The following is an 18,244-nucleotide window of genomic DNA, read 5'->3' as shown; positions in this document are numbered from 1 at the left end:
GGGGGGGGGGGGGGGGGGGGGGGGGGGGGGGGGGGGGGAGGCGCAAGCACCCACCGGGAACTGAGGAAGTTGGCGCCCATGCTCACTGGTGCACAGAAAACAGGAAGGCTCCCAGCACACAGGAGGGGAGCGGGACTGGCACTAGGACCCAGGAGGCGGTGTTCAGCTGCAGCAGAGCTGAGACTAGCCTCCTTCAGGGGGGCAGCTCTGCACTTTCAGATATGCGGGTGGGGGGGCGGGTGGGTAGTGGCAGGTAACCCTGTGTACCCCCCACCATGCCTCACCTCTGGGGAGCAGTCCCCCCACAAACTGAGCCATGGTCGTCCCCCCACCTCTTGTGGCTTTCCTTTGCTTCCCTGCCGTTTTCTGCAGGGAAGCACAGGAATTCTGCAGGGGGTGGGGGGCATTTTCTGCAGGCACGCAGTCCCGCAGAATTTCCCCAGGAGTATCCCTAGGAGAAACAGTGTGTTCAGAACTCGCGTTGGCTTAGCTAACACGAGGGAAAATCCTTGTGAAGACAAGGCCGCTTGCAACTTTTGAATGGGTTAGCAAGTCGAGTTAGGCTAGACTCCTCATAGTCACCTTAACTCTGTTTGTAGTGGGGGAGCCTAGTCCTGCTGGTAGCGAACTCACGTTACGAGCACACCCTCTTCTGGCTTTTCTCAGATGTACTGAGGACCCTGGCTCCTATTGGAACAAGTGGGCTACCTTCAGCATTATGCAAAGAATCAGCTAAATGAAACTTCTCTGTGAATCCCATTGTTTCCTGACCTTGCAGCATCTAGGCACACAAGCCAGTGGCTTCAGTGCGTTGTATCTCTGCAAATCAGGCCACTTAGTGAGATGCTACAGGTGGAGTTAGTTGCGTGTTTTGAGTACTCACAATTGAAATGCTTTGGCCTGGCTGGCTCCTGCAGTTCTGGTCAGCTTCCAGTGAGCGTATCTGAGTAGATTCCATCCAATGAACGCAGATGTGCCTTGATTCTAAACTGTGCTGAAAAGGCCAACTTGTGTTTCTCTTGATGGGACCTTTTCCCGAGGCTGCAGCTCTGTGTGAAGGATGAGGATGGCTGCGCTTGGTTCTGCTGCATATAACCTATGCTAGTTCCGGAAGAGTGTCTTTTGGCCTGGTCTACACTGGGCGGGGGGGAGATCGACCTAAGATGCTCAACTTCAGCTACGAGAATAGCGTAGCTGAAGTCGACGTATTTTAGGTCGATTTGCCTCGCATCCTCATGGCGCAGGGTCGACTGCCACCGCTCCCCATAGACTCCGCTTCCGCCTCTCGCCGCGGTGGAGTACAGGAGTCGACAGCAGAGCGTTCGGGGATCAATTTATCGCATCTACGTAAATCGATCACTACCCACGGATCCGGCGGGTAGTGTAGACATACCCTTTGTCTGCCTCTAGTGGCTGATCCATATAAAAGTTTTGTGTGTGTTGCTGCTTCCAGCTGATGGACTTAGTTTAGCCTAAGCCGTAAAGGCTCACACTTTTCGGTCCTGGGTTCAAAGCCTGCAGTCAGCCCATGTGGGTTAGGTAACGTGTATATAGTTGGGATGATGAGTGCAGGCAGCAATCAGTGTGGTGCTTGGCTGGGTGGGGAGTTGAGAATGGAGAGAATTTACTTTGTCTTGCTTGCTGAAGGTTATGTTGAGATTTTCATTAAAGATCTGAATGTCTGTTCAACTATGTTCACCTTCTACTGAGCCAATGAACGTGACTTAAAACAAAAAAAAGTTCTTGTTTAACATACTCTAAGAAGCAATGAAACTGCCGATCGGTCAGAGTCTTCGCTCAAAAGTAATTAATAATTTTAATCAGTAGTGTCATGACATCATTAAATTTCGATTTCTTTGCACGAGAAGCCCACTGACGAATGATACCATGGAAGAACCAGCACATCTGGGAAGTAATGATCATTTTTCACAAGAGCACAAAATCCAATATTTTGCCCTGTAGTTAGTACCGCGCCAACACTTGCAATGAAGGAGTTTTAATTTATGCAGAGTAATCGGCTTTAGTCACAAGTAACTTGTGAGTATCAGAGATCCTGACCTTTTTGGGTATTTTTCAAATAAAGTTGTTCAGTCAGCTCTTCCCTCTTGCAAAAAGAGAGAACAAAACAAGCTGTGGCTTGTATAGACCCATCAGTGGCTGGAGGAGTAATGCCACATACAGTGGTTCTGATGTAGGGGGTCAGAAACATTTGCAGGCAGCTTTTTAAAAGGGTAATCTAACAGTAGTTGTGCCTGGTTGGAAGTAGAGATGTTCTGGACAAGACTTAAATTTTGGCTTTTTTTAATCTTAAAAAAAAATCTTGGTATAAAGTGCTGGATTAACGACACCAGAGACTTTTATTATGAGCATTGCTGCGGGGGCAGCGTGTGGAGCCCCTTGGTTGCCCCTACGCGTAGGAGCCGGAGGGGGGACGTGCTGCTGATTCCAAGAGCCGTGCAGAGTGGGGCAAACCCCCGAGCCCGCTCCCCGGCGGGAGCTCAAGGGCCAGATTAAAATGTCCGAAGGGCCAGATGCGGCCCCCGGGCTGTGGTTTGCCCACCCCTGCTCTAGGTCACTTGGACTAGGTGCCCTTTCCACTATACCATGCTGCTTCGCGGAGGCTCCAGTGTTCCCTCTTCATCTGCAGAATGGAGGCAGCAGCACAAGCTTCTTGTGTTATCCTACTAAAAACTCAAGTAAGCCTAGTTCTGCAGAGACTAGTGGTGGCTAGTTCTTTGGCCTCTCTACTGAGACTGCCAACGCAGGCCAGTGGGATATGGACATGTGTTCACGAGACAGTCTCACTTCGCAGACACCAGGGACAGCCACCTGATAGCAATGGCCTTTGTTCATGATATAGCTTCACGCTGGTGACTCTGGGGCTTGGAATCCTACTGCATGTCCTGGAGCCAGCTGCTCTTTTGTAGCGTTCATCACTAAACAGTCCTTGAGCTGCTCCTGGCTCCACAGATTCCCTCTGTGAGAGTCTTTCCATGCTTGGTTCCAGAGAGCAATACGAAGCTTCCGTTGTAAAGTCACCTTGCCCCATGGGCTGGTTTCACACAACTCCATGCTCAAAAGGAAATGAGAAGCCAGTTGGTGCCCCTTCCTGCACCTTCTAGTGTCTGGCAATGGCCTCAGCAATTAAAAACAGTTAGCTGCTTTTAGATCAGAAATATCCCACTCTCTCCTCTTTCTTTTCCCGGAGTGACTCAGTTCCAGGATTCATTCTCTCCTCCTCCCTCACTCCGGGCCAGCAGAGCTGGAGCTCATGTTTCCATCTGCAAAGTCATGATCACAACCCTCCAAAAGTCTTGCCAAAGCTACCCAATCAGGACCTGCAAATTGCGAATGTAAAAACCCAAACACAACTTGGAGTTGTTTTTTACTATTCCTCTGGGATGTATAAAGAGCTCTAAGAAAACATTTTTGGATTTTTGTTTGTTCTTTGCAGTTCATATTTTTTTTTCCAAGTCAAAGACCTTCTAATGTGAGAGCTCATTCCCACTTGGGGAAACGTTCTTACTAGTGCTCCTGGTCATTGATTAGAGATGCAAATGTTTTTGCAAGCTGCATTTTTTTTTTTTTTTACCTTGGATCAAACACATGCAGTTGGCTTGTTTGCTAGTAGTTCACCTTCACTGAGGATGAGATGGAATTGGATTTTCTAGTTCTGGAAGTCCTTGGTCAAATTTTTCATTAAAGCCAGGTAAATCCGCACTAACAACATTTGACTTTAATGTAGAACCACCAGGATCAGTCCCAAATACCTCCACTGAAGGCCAGTGGTGTTACTTCACAGGCAGAATTTGGGACCAGTCCTTCCAGAGTCTTTAGAATTCCGATTTGGAAGTTGCTTCTGTTACCCTCCACAAGTGATTATTCTGTAACTGGAGTGCTCCGTTGAACCTTGTCTGCTTTAATGTTTAGGAGCATTCGGATGTGGGAGGAGGGAAGGAAGACTGCATTAGTGTGTGTGATTTTTTTTTTTTCTTTGAACACTGTATTAGAGATTCCTTCTGAAAAACCGTTCTTGTCCTGTTCTAATAGAAAACTTTAATCTCATTGAGCATGAGTTGATCGGGTTTAGTAGAAAACGCGCAGTTCTTTGTCCTGTGACTTTCAGAGAGCAGGAGGAAGAATCAATTTTTTTTTTGATCTCCTAACACATCCCCTTTAATGCATCACAGTTAATTTTGCACACCAACTTGTAATGCTGATTTCCCTTTTGAGACTCTTGCACTAATTTGTCATGTCGTCTTGGGCAGCAAACAGGCTTATTTTTTTTTTGAGGTGTTGCTTTTCCTATTGGCTTGTTTCATGCTTTCCCCCCCCCCCAAGATGCCATGTAAAAACATAAAGCAAAATTACAGCTCCTAACCTTCCACTTTAACTTTTACATCTCTTTGGAATTAGGCTTGTGAGGGACTTATTTTTCCTTGTTAGGCTGTTTGTTTGAGCGACAAGTAATTATTTTCGAGAGGTTTGCTAAATGCAATAGAAAACAGTTTTCCCCCCCCACACACACGTTGAAAGCAGCAGCACAATTAGAAACACTTTAGATGCTTGACCTATGCTCAAGTCTCCAAACAAAAGTTGCAAAGATAGGTTTGATGCTTTTCAGGCACAATTAGCATAATGCTGTAATTATGGTTTATAGCAGTTGTATTCCCCTAGCTATTACACTGACTAAATACATTCATCTGGGGTGTTCTGGCATGCTAACTAAACATACACGTGTCCCCCCAGTCTACTGGATGAATACACAGACACACACACTATGTTCTTGTTTCCAATCTATCACCATATGCCTGTCTTTTACAGTTCTTTGGTGCATGATGCTCATAGAGTGGATAATTAGCTAAATGAATTAATTGACATTCATACTTGTAATTAGCAAATGGTTACAAGCAGCTATTCTCCTTGGGACAACTAAAATTTCTCTGGGACTAATGTTAAAATACTGTAAAATCATTAAGAGTAAATAATGAGGGTTGATGGTAATGCATGATTGTGGAGGTTCTTTTCTTTCCCCAGTCATAAAGCCGTCCACATTGTAAACAAGCCTGTGCAAAAGACAAGCATGCCATAAAATGTTCTCGAAACGGCACCTCTCAGGAGATGCAGCGGGGCTGAAGGATGCGTACTCCAGATGAAACCCGAGCCAGATGGATGGCATGCGATCAATAGCATGTTGATAGCTACTGCGAGCACTTGTCTGTCTGCTATGACAAAATAAGGGTAGCGCTAGTTTTTGCTAACAGTTCTTTTTTTTCCCCAATATTTACCACAGAGCTCTGGCAAATAAGAAATCTACTAAACAAAGGTACCGTGAAACCTGCACAGCTAATCTCTGGTTTTACGGCATTGGATGTGGTGCCGAAGAGCCCATGCCATCTTAGGGTGCGGGTCAGAGGCATCTCTGCTGGATAGAGCATGCAGAGACCCTGATGTCTCCAGTATGATGTACTGCATCAGCTCTGTGCCCCGTCTTGGAGTTAATGATTGCCTGAGTAACACATCACCTGTCCCCTGCTACCGGAAGCCATGATAAGAATGGCTTGTGCGTGATGTTGCACTGTATCTACTACTATTCTTGGATACTCTCTTCATACACAGGGCTTGCTTGATATCCCTCGTCCTGTCCGTTCAGGAACGCTGCACCTTTGGGAGCAGACGTGTTTGGGGAGGATTTGATCCAGAGGAGGGAGGAGGTGTCTGCATTGAGGGGCTTAGCTGAGGCTGCGCTGCTTTGATTTGTGGCCAGGGCTCCATAGCTGCACTGCCAGAGGCTGCCCAGTCTGCCGGGTTTGGATGTGCTGAATCATTGCATCTTCTGGCTCCTTTTCATAGTCTCCTGGCTGACCTTATCCGCTCTTGTGGCGGCTCTCAGGAGAGCCGAGATTGCAGGGACCTTGTGCGGAGAAACTTCTTCTCGGTGGGCTTTCTGGGGCTGGGAACCCTTGTGCCAGTGGGGGCTGATGTAACTTGGCACTGTGTCAGATAGGAGGGATGTCTTCGTCTCAAAGAGCCACTTGCAACTGGCTCCTGAGTAGCTCCGAGTCCCTTCCACTGCTTCCCACGGGATGAGGCTCTGTGAGAATCTGTGGGGTGGGTTTTGAGGCTTGGCTGAGCAGATGAGATGGAGAACGGGAGCAGGCTCATAGCCCCAGCCAACTTGGTGGTGTGGGGGTCAGAAGAGCTGTATCGGAGTTTTGCATTGGACAGGTGAAGCTCACCTGGCTCTAATTTCACATGGAGCATGACTTGGTAGCAGCTGCTTTGCTTCCCTACCCCAAAGGCTCCTGCCTGGCACTGTGGATATGGGAGGAGGAGTCAGTTTCTTTGCACTCCTTGGAAATTCCCTGTGCAAACCTTGTCTACTTGGGCTTCGTGCAGGGGGCCACGGTGTGACACTGAGCTCAGGCTCCTCATTAAACAGCTGGTGAGTAGAAGCAGGTTTTGGTTGCCTCAAGTTTCTTGGGACTCCCACCCTGGGAATCCCAGTACACAATAGGGCCCCGGTCCTGCACTGATGCAGGCACAGGATCCTCGGATGTGGCACTTGATGTGGCTTCAGGGCTGGTGCGGTGTTTGTACAATGTGTGATGCACCGGGAAGGATATTCTCATTATTGGCTTCTAGCTACATGAAACAAAGAGCAGGAATCGGTTCAAATCTGGTTGGAAGGTAGTTCTGCTTTAAATGCAAAACCAGTCCAGTGAGAGGGGCTTGGTTTATGACTACTGTTTGCTTATGTCTCTACAGTGTGCTTGATGTTCAATCTAATGTAATTTCTCTGGTAGCTTCCCAAGACTACTAAAAGAAGAGGTTTAGAACACAATAGAAAAAGTTTTTTGCATTGAATTATTGTTATGAAACTTTCTTTTCCCTGTGTCTTCAGCCAGGAATGTGCCTGACGTGAAAGCAAGTGGAAACATCACACCAATTGGCTTATCTGTTTATAAGGGCTGTGAGATGCTGGAAAATCAGCGCAAACTCCATTGCTTGGGACACTTTTAAAACTAGACTTGTCAAAGTGCAAGGAGATTGGTCTAACACTTCTGGAAGAGGGAGCCTGGGGTCATAGACAGGATCACTGGTTGGTCGGTCATCTCGTTAATGCTTAAATTGCAGTAGCACCCAAAGCCCTCAGCCCGGATGGGCCTTATTGTTTCGTGTGTGCACATAATAAATGACAGTCCTTGCCCCAAAGCGCTTAGCCTGGAAGAAAGAGACACTGGGATGGAGGCGCCTAACAAGCAGGCAGCGATGGGGAAACAACTAGAGTTCTTAGTAGTGAACAGAACCTCTCCCCAGTAGAGATCCCAGCATGCCGTTGCGCGGCTTTGAAAAGAAGCAGCTCCAGGGGTGGAGTTGTGGATGAATCAACTGCGGGGAGGTGGGGCGAGTGGCGTTTAACAGCGGACAGCCAACACACGTTGGGGGTCCGGGAGAGGAGGAGGGCAGGCTGTGATCTCACCTGAATTCCTGCTTGGGACTGTTTGAAACACTGAACGCAAAACAAGGCAAAAGCCAGTCTGTATCTTGGACTCCTAGTGGCTTGTCCAGTAATAAACAATGGCAACAGCTCGTGGGGTGGAGGGAGATCTCGGATGACTCAAGGGTCTAGAACAGGTCCCTCCCACTTCCTGCCCCTTTCAGAAACCTCCCCCCCCACTCCCTGTCCCGTGACTGCCCCGACCCCTATTCACACCTCTGCCCCCGACAGGCCCCTTGGGACTCCCACACCTATTCAACTGCCCCCTGTCCCCTGACTGCCCCTGGGGACTCCCCTGCACCTTATCCAACCCCCCCTGCTCCCAACCCCTTTACCATGCCACTCAGGGCAGCGTGTCTGGCAGCAGCACCGCCTGGCCGGAGCCCGCCTTGCTGCCCGGCAGGAGCTCGCAATCCCGCCGCCCAGAGTGCTGATGGCATAGCAAGCTGAGGCTGTGGGAGAGGGGGGACAGCAGGGGACGGGCCAGGGGCTAGCCTCCACAGCTGGGAGCTGAAGGGCCGGGCAGGACCGTCCTGCGGGCCGGATGTGGCCCGTGGCTTGTAGTTTGCCCACCTCTGGTCTAGAACATGTCTTCCTAACCCTGAAAGAGCCGTTCCGTAGGGAACCAGCCTGCAGATGCAGGGAGGTAGACTAGCTGACCCTACAGGACTTCCCTCCCTCAGTCTCTAACGTCTGCTTTCTGTGGTTCTGTGGAAGAGGGAAAGTAGGACAAGTGCTGCTGAGTTGCCTTGGGCTGATATGAGACTACTAAAGCCTTGTCTGTGCTAAGAAAATATCCCTGATGGCCAGGGCCGGCTCTGGCTTTTGGCCGCCCCAAGCAAAAAAACCAAACAAAAACGGGGCGGCCAGAACGGCAAAGCAAAAAAAAACCAAAAACCTGCGGCGCGGCCAGAGCGTGGGTGCAGGGGGACTGGCTAGCAGGGGGGTGGAGGGAGCGGGAGGAGAGAGAGAAGGGGGGTGGCCAGGGCTACAGCGGGGCACTGCCACACGGCCCCTCCTGCCGCACCACCTGCCCCCTGCCGGGAGGGCTCCGCTCCGGTCGGCGGGGAGGGAAGGACGAGGACTGCCCTGCCGGGCTTGCTGCAGGGCGCTCCCGTCCTCCGCGCCGCCGCCCCCTACATGGCGGCCGGAGCGGAACAAACAAAAAAAAGCGGCCGTGCCGCCCTAGGATTGGGCGGAATGCCGCCTCGTTCAATCTGCCGCCCCAAGCACCAGCTTGCTCGGCTGGTGCCTGGAGCCGGCCCTGCTGACGGCTGCCGCTGAGCCTGTGCTGAACACAGGTTCGTGCATAGACCAGGATGAACGACATGCCCAGCCCCATTTCAGAAGCTGTGATGACAACCTGTGGTGCTCACTGGTTGAGCTGCCCCTGTTGTGCACAGCCATTGTCAGCAGTGGGTAGCTTAGCCTAGACAAGGCTGATTGTGCGGTGCTTAGAGCACTTGGGTGAGGAGTCCCATGGACCTGAGCAATACTACTCCGTGAGTAGGGGCTAATCAATATAACAGATGCAACATAATGCCCCCCCCTCCGTGGCTTTAGAAATGGCTGATGAGGGTTATCCTAGATACCGAGGGCAAGTTCTCGGGTGGTGAGTGGCTTCCTCCAACTGAGAGCCTGAAAGATCTGCACAGAATGAGAGCGATCCAAAGGTTGCTCCTTAAGCTTGGGACCCACCTTTGTATTTGTTTGGCAAGTCATCAAGTTGTTTTACCGACCAAGGCTTTCTAAACGCTGACACTCAGTGGATCCGAAACGCCATCCGGTGCGAAGTTCTGTCAAAGGGGCTAGGGATTTCTTGGTCTACCTTAACGTCTTTGTTCACCGGCGGGTAGTGTTAGGTTCTTCAATACACTTCAAAGATCAGAAGCTCAGTTCTTCATTTCATAGTGTCATTAGCTAAAACTGGATTAATGGGCTTGTTAGGATTTAAGCATAATATATGAAAGCGTCTATGCTCGGAGATTGCTCCATGCCTGAAAACATGCCTTTTAAATGCTACCTGATAGAACATTGTTTTGGTTTTCAACATCTTGAAGGTGCTGCAGAAAAGATGTCTGACTGGTGGTCATTTATCTTAATAACCTGAGGAAGACCGTAAAAGCCATCCTATAGCATGTTGGGACACTTAATACCTCTTATGTAGCACTCTTCATCAGTAGATCTCAAAGCACTTTACAAAGCAACAGCATCCCCATTTTATAGGTAGGGAAAATGTAGCACAAAGGGGGGGTGACTTGACCAAGGTCACCCAGCAGGCCAGTGGCAGAGCAGGGAATAGAAGCCAGGTCTCCTGGGTCTCAGTCCAGTGCTCTGTCCACTAGGTCACACTGCCTACACATTTCAGTGCAAGAACAATGCCCTGGTGCTAAGGGGTGGGATAGGCAGGGACTAGTGCTCGATTCCTGTTCACCATTGCTTACACCAGTGCAGAATGGGTGTAAAATGCTCCCGTTCTGATTTCCTAGTGTTTGGTGTCCATGTGGCACAGGTGGTGATGCTAGGTGCACTGCAGTGGAGAATCAGGCCCACAGCATATAAAGAGACAGACCAACCTATGGCCCTCCCCACCCTTCAGGAACAGCCAGGTTAGTGCTGCAAAACAGGGTTGATTGGAAGAAAGCACGTTGATCCTGGGCGATGGCTGCTTCCTGTTTTGTTGTAAACCTGGTTCTTACTCGGCTTCCGTCTCCTGGATACAAACGTGCCGCAGGCTCCCCCAATCGTGGCTTGTTACGGAGACTTCTTGCTGACCACCAAAGCAATGATGCAAACACAGCCGTGAAGGCAAAACAGCACTCCCCTGCCCCTTTCCCAAGGCGAGCGTTCAGACGAACCATTTCAGCACAGGGCTGGGTCCAAGCAGGTGTGACCTGTCTTATGTTCTTCCCTTTGTACTGTTTGCCACCTAATGTTCCCTTTGCAGACTGGCGTGGAAAAGCAGAAAGCAACAAAAGTCCTAAAGTGAGTCTGCGCGAGGGGAGTGGCCTGTGAAGAGAATATGGAGGTTGAACTCAGGCAGGGACTTGCAGAGTAAGATTGGGGGGAGGGATAGCTCAGTGGTTTGAGCGTTGGCCTGCTAAACGCAGGGTTGTGAGTTCAATCCTTGAGGGGGCCATTTGGGGATTTAGTTGGGGATTGATCCTGCTTTGAGCAGGGGGTTGGACTAGATGATCTCCTGAGGTCCCTTCCAACCCTAATAATCTATGATTAGATGGTGTGGGGTAAAATGGCTGAGTCCAGTGACACACGACACTGGCAAAATAATCAGACACTTTCTGCTAACACTGAACAAGGAACTCTAATGGAATTAGACTAAGGAAAACGGTGCTGTTCCTAAAACCAGTCTCTGCTTCTCTGTAATCTCTTCTGCCTAGAACCTACCTCAGCCTCACTCCTGCTTGGCTTCTGGTGCCAGACTTAAAGAAACAGTACATATCCCCGGAGCACGTTAAGTCTAGAAAACACGGTGGTGAAAACTCTGGTGGCTGGGGTATTTCAGCACTCCCACCCCTGTTAGCACAGATGGCGGTGTAATGGTGGGAGAATTCTTTAAAATCCTCACTCTGGACGCACCCCAAAACTTTGCCTGTTACAGGGGTAGGGATAGCTCAGCAGTTTGAGCATTGGCCTGCTAAACCCAGGGTTGAGAGTTCAATCCTTGAGGGGGCCATTTAGGGATCTGGAGCAAAAATCTGTCTAGGAATTGGCCCTGCTTTGAGCAGGGGGTTGGACTAGATGACCTCCTGAGGTTCCTTCCAACCCTGATATTCTATGATCTTAGGGGACGCAATGGCCACACAGTGTGCTCTGACCATGTTTATAAGATGTGGCTTTGCCTGGGGAGACCAGACCATCTTAAATCTAGTTACAACTGCACTGAAACTGGGGTCCCTAAGATAGCTAATTGTAGCATACACGAATGGCTGTGGATCAGAACCTAATCACTCAGATCTCAAGTCAATAGGAGTCTTTCCATTGACTTGCATCCTGTGTGGAGTCCATTGGGACCTGATCCAGGGGAAACCATGACTAGTCAAAGGGCTATTAAATGCACAAAATAAACTGAAAAGGCAACCCACTATTTCCCTCTGATTATTGTTACGGTAACCGTAAGAGTGAATTGTTAGAACTCGACTTCAGTCTGATTTTATTTTTAAATCACTGATGTCCCTTTACAAACGGGACCAAGCAAAATCGAAAGCACAGAGTAATTCCTGTGGAGATTTTAACACAATTCCCCTGCTGAGTTTTGTCCCTGGTTATAAAATGCTCTGATCGCTCTTTCTTTAAGCCCTGGCAAAAGATCTGCAGTCAGGCAACACCCGACAAAAAGCCCCAACCGCTCAAGAGTAAACGACATCTAAGTAGAAAACCCCCCAGCACCCTCTAAGCAGGCTAAACGTGAACACATTTACTTAGTAGCCAGCTTTGGCCTCTCTGGATCATGTCCGGGAGGTTAGTGCTGTTCAGCTTCTCGAACCTCTGAACGGCGACAACTTTAAAAAATGAAACCGCGGGTGAATGTTCATTCATAAACTGTGCTTCCTGGGCAGCCAGATGGGACCATTGATCACCAAGTCTGGTCTCCAGCACAGCACGAGCCACGCAACTTCTCCAAGTGATTCCTGTCTCCAGCCCAATAATCTATAGTTGAACAGACTATTGCTTTTAGGCCCCAAACCTGCAAACACGTGCATAAGTGTCTGCAGCATCAGGGCCTTAGTCATTAATTCAATCTTGATTTAAAGATGCCTAGTGACAGTGATTCCCCCCACATCTCGTGGGAAGATGCTCCAATGGGTAATTACCCTCACTGTGTATTTTTTATTTATTTTTTTTTAAAGGGTGCATTTATTTCCAGTTTGAATTTAACATCTGCATTAGAAATCACATGGTAAAAATTAAGTAGCATGTGTGTATAAAAGTGTAGATGTTTTAATTTTCTTATTTCCAAGGCTCCTTATAAAGGAGTGTAAGAATACGGCTCAATATATATTTGTATAAAGCTGATTTGACTTCTAGAGAGGCGGTATGGTGTGTTACAAAAAGGGCCATTCTCCTCTTCCTTGTAAGCTCCATTGATTCTTTCTACCTCTCTTGCAATGGCACTGTGAAAAGAGTATATCCTTTATCACTTGTATCTTTTGTTTTTAATAATCAATATTGATCTATTTAGCCCAATAATAATAATAGGGCCAGATTCTCAGCTAGTAAATTGGCATAACTCCATTGAAGCCAATGAAGCTGTGTGGATTTGTACCCCTTAAATTAATTTACCTCTGGCATCTATCTCAATATATTTATCTTTTTAAATTGCAGAAAACACCAGTTCAGGCCTGCTAAAGTCTGCACCCATTCAGGTTTCCCACCCACCTTACAAACGTAATCAGAACAAACTGACATTGCTAGGCAACAGTGGACCACCCTCAAGATAGCTGATGAAGCAGTTTCTCAAAGCCGGCATTTACAAGTTAACACTTTCAGTGGGGTCACATACACTACATGTATAAGGAATCCCGAGCTAACTTGGAATAACCCACTGAATTTTTTTTTTTTTTTAATTCAAGGTGGGAGATGGAATAAAAACTCCACTACAAATGCACAGTGTGTTACAAACTTGTCATACCTGTGTGTAAGTAGGTCTTAAACCCAAAGCTGAGGAACAGGTGGAAAAACATTAGGATTCACTGACTAGCTGCTTCCTGAAAAAAAGATGAAAAGAAAATCAATTCCCGAAAGTCTGCTCAACCTTTTCTCTTAATACTTCTGTCAAATGACACATGTAGGTGTTAGATCTGGGTATTTCTGTGTCATACCTGTGGAAGCCTTGTCTGACAACCATTTCCTTTTATAATTTTACTTGTACTCGGTGATTTAATTTTGAAACTGGTAGTTTTGTTCCTAATCACATTTGTAGCAGTTTCTCATGAATATTGTGTCTGACTGAAGGTCCAATAGAAGTAAGTGTGTGTGTGTGTGTGTGTGTGTGTGTGAGATTTTTTTTTTTTTAAGAAGAAAAAGACTAGGGGAAGCAAACAGCTAAGCTGGAAAGTAGAGACAGCAAGTCAAAGAATTGGCCAGTGAACAAAGCAAAGTAGCTATCTGGAAGGCGAGAACTTGTAGGTGCCACCTTAAGAAAACTTCATCTGACTGTTTTTAAGGAACTAAGGGGAGTGCCGCTTCCTCTGATCCAAAGGACAGTTCTGGCAGGGGCTCTGCCTGAAAGGCCCGGAGAGGGAAAAGAGGGAGAGAGAGAATGGGGGTGAAAAGTACAAGCAGGTGGTCTGGTATTCCTCCTTCACGGCAGGTCACTGCCTGATCCTGTTGTTACAATTCTGGCCTGTCGCAGAGGAACCTTTCTCTGGCCTGTTCAGCAAATGCGAAGCTCCTTCTGGCTAAGGTGAGATTGGGAGGCTAAAACTGTTAGGCAGTTTTGCTGGGAAGTGAGAAGCCTGTTAAAGGGGGCAGCTGCTGATCTTGGGGCGCACCTGGTTTTGGTGAGGCGGCTGAGAGCGCGCTGCCAGCGGGATGGACACGTGTTCAGTGCTAAATCCTTTTTGCACTGACCCAGCTGCCTCCATGCAGAACTTTACACAGCTTTCTCTTTTGGCTGCGGCTGGTGTTTGCCTTGGGAAGGAAAGCGACCAAACCTTTCAAACATTTCCTAGATGAGGCAGCAACTTAGGGTGGCTTTTAGTTCTAGTGAAACTAATGAACTTTTTAAACTTGCCTTGCGTGGAGCAGAAAGCTCTGGGTTTAGGGTGTGTTGTGTGGCACAGTGCAGTGCCCTGGAGGAGGATGTAACCTGAAACCCTGGCAGCCTGTATACATGCCGCACGTCCCATCCAGCACGCTTCTGATCTATATTGGTTAATTTCATAAATCGCCAGGGGAAGCCACTTGTGTGGATGCAGGATGAGGATTTACAATTCGGTAGCATTAATCTACGGCATGGGCACCAGAGGAAGATGCCAGACCCAGATGTTTGCAGCTAACTAACTATTCCAGCAGGGTGTATTACTCCTAATTGTGCTATTAGCATTGCAGAAATGAGAGCGCTTAAGTGGGTGACATTCTGGACGAAATCTTAAACCTTTCATTAAATGGAGGCTGTATTTTTCAGAAGAACTCCGCACATATGGAAACGCGTGAATGGCGAGCCTTTATTTTGGTGCCTCAGTGGGAGCTGAGCTGTTCTGAAAATCTGGCCCAGCTGTGGGAGCTAAGTGCTCGAAAAATCTGGCCTGGAGCTGCTCTTGAAAATCTGCTCCTTTTTGTTTCAACCTCACAAGCTACTGGAGACCGTTAATTATCAAACGCCAGTACACTACTAGCGTGCGAGGTTCTTGCAGTGCTGAGGAGCTTACAATCTCAGGCCATGATCCTCCTGACAGTGGTGCAGGACTGGGCTTTAATTAAACCACCCACCATAGAGATGAGGGATGGGGAACATGCAACAGGCAGTGGCTGACTGAGTGGAGTTGTCTAGCAGGCATCATGTGTGTTCTTTAACCCTTTCAGGTGTTTTTTTTAAAAATACCCCTTTGGGGGAAGGACTAGAATTTATAGGCCTTTTGAAAGAAGCAGGTTTTTTTTTTAAGGAGGACCAGGGAGATGGCAGAGGCATGACAGACTCTGGGTTTTGTGTGCAAATTAAAACCGTAACCTACACAAATGTCAAGCATTAACTTGCTGCTGTTGAGCAGTTGTATAGTGTTCCTGTGTGTGGTTTAAACCCATACTTTGCTCTGCCCCAGCAATGCCTGCCTGTCAGTCAGGTTTACCAACAGGTTCCCACAATGCTTTGGAATCCTTCTAGATGAAAGCTGCTAGAACACACGTGAGAATAGTATTCTGACCTTTGCGTTCAGAGCCCGCTGTGTTAAGGCCATTTTTGCACAAAGTAATCAGTGGGGACTTTGGAGTCCTCAGTGGGACGGCTGTATAATGAAACCTTCCATCTCTGCACAAACCCCAGCAGGCAAGTGCTCCTTTTTTATTATCCTGATGCTTCTCAACTTGTTTTCAAGTGACTTGACAAGCTGATTTTCATTTCAGCTTTTGTGGGCATGCTTTGGTGATGTGATCTTAAGAAATTAACGAGCACAGGGGCAGTAACCATAGTCCGTTGGAAACCAATAAAATTACTCTTGGAATCGCAACGCTAGGAGGAAGAGTTACCTCTTGCACATGATCGCAACAGGCTTGCAATAAGCCAGGTGGTTACCTGTCGTGCTATTGACCCTATTGTTTATTGCTATTTGGTGGGTTATTTAAGTGGGTCCCTGAAGATGGAGAGAGGAGGACGGGAATCTGACCCAGATGAGGCTGGGGAAAAAGGGGATCTGACACAGACCAGAAACCCATGTTTGTCAGCGGTAAAGGTTTCTCGTGTGGCTTGGGCCGTCCATTTCCAATGAGTCATTCAGCTGACAAATGAAGCTGATTCACTTACACCAGGGTTGGATTTGGCCCCACCTTTCTCCTGCTTCCCTAGAACACCGCATGACTCAAATGCTCAACAAAATCCTAGTTAAGCATTGTACGCGCTGCCAGAGAACACTCAAAATCCAGCTTGTCCAGAGCCAAATTGGACTTCGTTCTAGTCCACTCATTTTTCTGGTTTGTGTCCTTGCTATGTGACTCAGCTTGTCTCTCTTAGTGGCTCCTACGCTGCGAATTGCATGGGGTCAGTGTGTGGTGCCTTAGCAGGCTTATGCCTCCGAACAATGCCCTACGTCATTTCACGGGCCGAGCGTTGGAGTGTAGTGAAAGCAATGCATTCAGGCAGGCAGCAGTGTGCGGGAAGGTCTTGGAAGGCATTGGATTTGCACACTGATTTCTTTCTTCCAAGCTGGCAAGACCTTTTTGAAAACCGTAAACAAGCCCTGATGCCTAACAGGCCCTAAGGGAACCAGTTCCCATGGGCGTGTCGGTTAAGCCACAACAGATTCTGAAAAGAATCCGATGTTTGTCTGAGCTAATATACTCGGCATGGAGCGGGAAGAGAGAAGTCATTCTCTACCGAATGAAAGACAGAGGGTTACCTTCTGATAGTGCCCTACAATGGTATCTTTCGTTGGCACCCATCTGCAGGGGTTATCCTTGTGATGGGTGGGGGGTTCTCCAAAGGCTGATGAATCTTTGCAAGATGTCCCTGGTTTTGCCCTTATGTGGGGCAGTCTAGCCGCTAACTACCAGACTCGCTACCTTCAGGCAGATGCTCCTCTTCTCAGCCTTCAGGAGGGAGTGTAGTAGGCTTTGCTTCCCTAACCTAGTCTGGGATCAGTCTGCTAATCCTGTTCTCCTTACCCTCTTCAGCTAGTGTCCTCATGGGCAGGGCCGGCTCCAGGCACCAGCCGAGCAAGCTGGTGCTTGGGGTGGCAGATTGAACGAGGCGGCATTCGGCCCAATCCTAGGGCGGCACGGCCGCTTTTTGTTGTTGTTGTTGTTCTGATCCGGCCGCCCTGTAGGGGGCGGTGGCGCAGAGGACGGGAGCGCCCTGCAGCAAGCCCGGCAGGGCAGTCCTCGTCCTTCCCTCCCCGCCGACCGGAGCGGAGCCCTCCTGGCAGGCGGTGAGGTGTGGTGGGCCGCGTGGCAGCATCCCGCTGTAGCCCTGGCCGCCCCCCTTCTCTCTCTCTCCCACCCGCTCCCTCTCCCCCGCTAGCCGGTCCCCCTGCACCCGCGCTCCGGCCATGCCGCAGGGATTGTGGATGCCCCGTGTTTTTGATTGGGGCGGCCAAAAAGCCAGAGCCAGCCCTGCTCATGGGGTCCCTTGCCAGGTCTACAAAAATCAGGAGGAGCCATGGTATTAGCTTTTAATTTAACAAACAAATTCTATCCCTCTCGCTTGCTGAGTCATCCTTGGATGTGAAAACTGATCCAACCCAGTGTAAATGGATTGCTCGGGTTCTTTGAAGATCAGGAGCACTGCCTGATGCCCAAGACTAACCTCCGAAGATCAGCACAAATTACAGTCCTGAAATGACCTGTAAGGGCTTGAATTTGCTCTGCTCTTGGTAGTGTGAGAGTGGTTTCATGGCAGGTAACTGTACGTTTGAAAAACTTTTATTTGCTTGTGCTTTATTTCATTAACTTTTTACAAGGAGCAAGTCAATTAGGAGCCCTAACTTCTAATGCCTGTTTCTTGGCCAGGCAGCTCCACTAGTTCAACAAAACAACATCAAAAAGCAGCATTCAAAGATTCAGTTAAGAGGAAAAAAAAAAGGGGGGGGGGGGCGGCAGGGACTATGGGGCACTTGTGATGTGTTTGTATGTTGCATGGGGGTGGGGCAGCCTGCGTGTTGCCATCGGCGGCTACTGCAATATACATGTTTAACAATAATAAAATACCAGGTACCAATAAAATACAAATATTAGGGTCTCAGACAATCAAGTCCATTACGAACTTCGCTGCCACTCATGATTTTTTTTTTTACATGGCAGGAGCTCAGATACTATGGTAAACTGCAGCCGTGTAAAACCCATAAATAGAGGCCAAATATTACAATGATGGCCTCTCTAGAAAGGGAGGGGAAGGGAAAAACCTCTCTGAACTGCTGAGTGTATCAATATATCTCCTGACCCCAGTTGCTACGTCTGCTGGATATTCTGCGTTTTTCCTGTTTCTCATGGTGACAGTCTTTAAACTTTCACAACCTCTTTAAACTTCATCTGCTCCGGAGCAAGGCTTGGTGACCAAACGGTGAGTGTACCTCT

At 48.4% G+C, this 18,244-nt stretch overlaps 1 protein-coding gene across 1 annotated transcript in view; it reads left to right on the top strand.

Annotated features, from left to right (window-relative positions):
* Nucleotides 1–13,847: 13,847 nt before the first annotated feature.
* Nucleotides 13,848–18,244, top strand: part of LOC112120556 (acyl-coenzyme A thioesterase 11) — a 67,990-nt gene continuing 63,593 nt past the window's right edge. The window contains exon 1 of the mRNA XM_024219680.3: nt 13,848–13,925. The gene's annotated coding sequence lies outside the window, so the exon portion shown is untranslated. The remainder of the gene's footprint in view (nt 13,926–18,244) is intronic.

The sequence above is a fragment of the Terrapene carolina genome, unplaced genomic scaffold (genome assembly GCF_002925995.2).
Source record: "Terrapene carolina triunguis isolate 2854851 unplaced genomic scaffold, T_m_triunguis-2.0 Scaffold103, whole genome shotgun sequence".
In the NCBI taxonomy this organism is placed as follows: domain Eukaryota; kingdom Metazoa; phylum Chordata; order Testudines; family Emydidae; genus Terrapene; species Terrapene triunguis.
This window is presented reverse-complemented; position numbering and strand designations above follow the sequence as displayed.